The sequence below is a fragment of the Octopus sinensis genome, linkage group LG26 (genome assembly GCF_006345805.1).
Source record: "Octopus sinensis linkage group LG26, ASM634580v1, whole genome shotgun sequence".
Lineage (NCBI taxonomy): Eukaryota > Metazoa > Mollusca > Cephalopoda > Octopoda > Octopodidae > Octopus > Octopus sinensis.
Genome location: NC_043022.1, coordinates 2132046 through 2136257, shown reverse-complemented (window position 1 = coordinate 2136257; position 4212 = coordinate 2132046). Strand labels below are relative to the sequence as shown.

At 42.3% G+C, this 4212-nt stretch overlaps 1 long non-coding RNA gene across 1 annotated transcript in view; it reads left to right on the top strand.

Annotated features, from left to right (window-relative positions):
* LOC118767997 overlaps positions 1–2483 on the top strand; it is an 8475-nt gene extending 5992 nt beyond the window's left edge. The window contains exon 3 of the long non-coding RNA XR_005003918.1: positions 2340–2483. This is a non-coding gene — a long non-coding RNA (uncharacterized LOC118767997). The remainder of the gene's footprint in view (positions 1–2339) is intronic.
* The last annotated feature ends 1729 nt before the right edge of the window (positions 2484–4212 follow it).

Genomic DNA, 4212 nt, shown 5'->3' with positions numbered 1-4212 from the left:
TGTATGTATGTATGCATGTATGTATGCATGTATGTATGCGTGTATGTATGCATGTATGTATGTGTGTATGTATGTATGAATGTATGTACTATGTCTTACGGTGGTGCTCCAGCATAGCCACAGTCAAATGACTGTGCACCTTGTGAGTGGATTTGGTTGACAGAAACTGAAAGAAGCCCATCGTATATATATATATATATATTTACATTAGAGGAAAAGGACATCTTAACCCTAGGTTAACCTTACCCGAATTAAATTATTCTAAATGATTTGAGATACTTTTCCTTCCCTGGTTTTTGTTGTCCTTTTTCCTCTAATCTATATAAATAAAGCTGAAGTTGTCTGTGTATGGCAGGTTTGGTAGCCTTCAACTCACACTATCTCCTCTGAGACCCTGCGGTGCAAGTTGACCAAAATTGAGAGTATGATAGAAGAAGGCTTGCTCTTCATTATATAGAAGCAAAAAATTCAAATCGGACCATGTTAAAACCAAAAATTATTTACATCAAAAAGGTGCTTTTTTTCTATGAAAATCCCTATTTTTAACGATTTTTTTGACTGCTGTGTTGCCATTTTTCGGTGTATTTCAACCAGAAAACTGTTCACTTAAAGAGAATAACAAGCTACATAATGCAAAATTTTTACTTTTCAAAAATTCCAATTCTAAAGGGTCGAAACAAACCCGAGGAAAGCCAGGCAATACAGCTAGTATAATATATACCTGCTAACATGGAAGCCTAATACGGATCCCTAGTTCCTGCCTCAGCTGTGAACTTGGAACCTAACGAATGACCAATTATAGCCCTTATTCAGTGTACAACGCCAGCACCATCACCATCACCACCACACCACCACCACCACCACCACCACCACCACCACAAATATCAGCAACATCATCAATTTTACCCATACCACTGCTACTAACACCACTACAACCAATCCATACCACCGTTGCCAACAGCATCAACCCTGACACCAAAGTCACCACTGTTGCCAACACAATAACAGCATCACTAACGCCACCACCATACCACCACCACCACCACCATCTCCACCACCACCACCACCACCTCCACCACCACCACCACAATAACAGCATCACTAACGCCACCACCAATACCACCACCACCACCATCACCACCACCACCACCACCACCACAATAACAGCATCACTAACGCTACCACCAATACCACCACCACCACCATCACCACAGACAACAACAACAACAACTACTCAAACAAGATTCTATATCCAGTCACACTCACTGTGGCTGTATCTGTTTAATGCTACCTTAAGTTAATATAACAGTGATTCATGCGACAAAGCTAAGAAAGAGAAAGAGTGAGATAGAGAGAGAAAGAGAAAGAGAGAGAGAGAGAGGGGGGAGAGAGAGAGAGAGGGGGGAGAGAGAGAGAGGGGGGAGAGAGAGAGAGAGAGATAGAGTGAGTGCTGTGGTGATGTATTGATGTCAGTGATCAATAATGTTGATACAGCAGGTAATGACAGTCAGAAATGTTCAATAATCACAGCAGGTGATGACAGCAAACTGTTTGGATTACGGTTACACAATATTCAGCCTTTATTCATTTGCACACACACACACACACACACACACACACGTGCGTGGACAGAAATACATAGACACACATACACAAACAGAGGCATACACACACAAGCACAAACTGGTAGAGACACAAAGACACAAAAGCACAGTCACGTGCGCACACTCATCTACACACACACACACACATTATTTTGTGTGTGTGTGTGCGTGTGTGTGTATATATGTATATTTATACACACACATTATATATATATGAGTCTGTATGTATGTATGTGCACTCACTCTCACACAAGAGAGAGAAAATGACAGTCAGACATATATATATATATACATATAATTAAAAATGAGGGTGTCTAAAATGAGGGTGTCTAAAATGAGGTGTCTAAAATGAGGGTGTCTATATATACATATATATATATATATGTGTGTGTGCATGTGTGTGTATATATACACATATACAAACACACACACACATATATATGTGTGTATATATATCTATCTATATATATATAGAGAGAGAGAGGGAGAGAGAGAAAGAGAGAGAGAGACATAGGTGCAGGTGTGGCCTGTGTGGTAAGAAGCTTGCTTCCCAACCACAGAATTCTGGGTTCAATCCTACTGCGTGGCACCTTGGGCAAGTGTCTTCTACTATAGACTCAGGCCAACCAAAGCCTTTTGAGTGGATTTGGTTGATGGAAACTGAAAGAAGCCCATCATATATGTGTGTGTGTGTGTGTGTGTGGAGGTGCAATGGCCTAGTGGTTATGGCAGCAGATTCGCGGTTTCAATTCTGAGATCGAATGTTGTGAGTGTTTATTGAGCAAAAACATCTAAAGTTCCATGAAGCTCCGGCAGGGGTTGGTGGTGATCCCTGCTGTACTCTTTCACCACAACTTTCTCTCACTCTTTCTTCCTGTTTCTGTTGTACCTGTATTTCAAGGGGCCAGCCTTGTCACACTCTGCGTCACACTGAATTTCCTCGAGAACTATGTTAAGGGTACATATGTCTGTGGAGTACTCAGCCACTTGCACATTAATTTCATGAGCAGGCTGCTCCGTTGATCGCATCAACTGGAACTCTTGTCATTGTAACCGACGGAGTGCCGTAACATAAAAGAATGTGTGTGTCTCTGTGTTTGTCCCCCCCACCGTCTCTTAATAACCAGTGTTGGTGAGTTTACCTCCCCGTAACCTAGCCGTTCAGCAAAAGACACCGATAGAATAAATACTAGGCTTACAAAGAATAAGTCCTGGGGTTGATTTGTTCGACTAAAAGGCAGTGCCCCAGCATGGCTGCGGTCAAATGACTGAAACAAGTAAAAGAGCAAAAGAATATATGTATATATAAATTTAAATAATAAAGGTAAAAAATTGATATTAATTTGATTAATATGAATTTAAACCAGTGGCCTAGCATATTGAAAAAATCTGAAGATTCATAAAAGCACCCACTACATGTACGGAGTGGTTGGCGTTAGGAAGGGCATCCAGCTGTAGAAACACTGCCAGATCTGACTGGAGCCTGGTGCAGCCTTCTGGCTTCACAGACCCCGGGTTGAACTGTCCAACCCATGCTAGCATGGAAAGCGGACGCTAGATGATGATGATGATGATATAGAAGGAATGACCACTAGGTGGACACTTAATATGCTAAATGTAGACCCCATATGGTTTGACCACTAAGAAAAAATTTGTTCTCAAGAAAATTGGCAGGGGTCTCAATTTAGCATATTAGGTGTCCATCTAGTGGTCATTTCCTCTTACTTGTATGTAATACACATGCATTATATATATGTATATAGTGAGAGAGAGAGAGAGAGAGAGAGAGAGAGAGAGAGTTTGACCAAAAGAACCAGCTATGGCAAGCAAAAATGAATATTGAAAAAAAAATGCTTTTGACCAAGTTTTGACATTCGACAGTTTAACATTACAGCAATGATTCATGTGTGTGTGTGTGTATTTATGTATGTGTCTGTGGAGGCGCAATGGCCCAGTGGTTAGGGCAGCGGACTCGCGGTCATAGGATCGCGGTTTCGATTCCTAGATCGGGCGTTGTGAGTGTTTATTGAGCGAAAACACCTAAAGCTCCATGAGGCTCCCGCAGGGGGTGGTGGTGATCCCTGCTGTACTCTTTCACCACAACTTTCTCTCACTCTTACTTCCTGTTTCTGTTGTACCTGTATTTCAAGGGGCCGGCCTTGTCACTCTCTGTGTCATGCTGAATATCCCCGAGAACTACGTTAAGGGTACACGTGTCTGTGGATTGCTCAGCCACTTACACGTTAATTTCATGAGCAGGCTGTTCCGTTGATCGGATCAACCGGAACCCTCGTCGTTGTAACTGACGGAGTGCTTCCACATGTATGTGTGTGTCTGTGTTTATCCCCACCCCATCACTGCTTAGTAACTGATGCTGGTGTGTTTATGTCCCTGTAACTTAGCAGTTTGGCAAAATACTGATAGAATAAGTGCTAGGCTTACAGAGATCTTATGATCATGAGTCCAACACCCTAACCACTAAGCCACGTCTCTGGATGGAAGCACTCTGTCGGTTACGACGATGAGGGTTCCGGTTGATCCGAATCAATGGAACAGCCTGCTCATGAAATTAACGTGTAAGTGGCTGAGCACTCCACAGACACGTGCA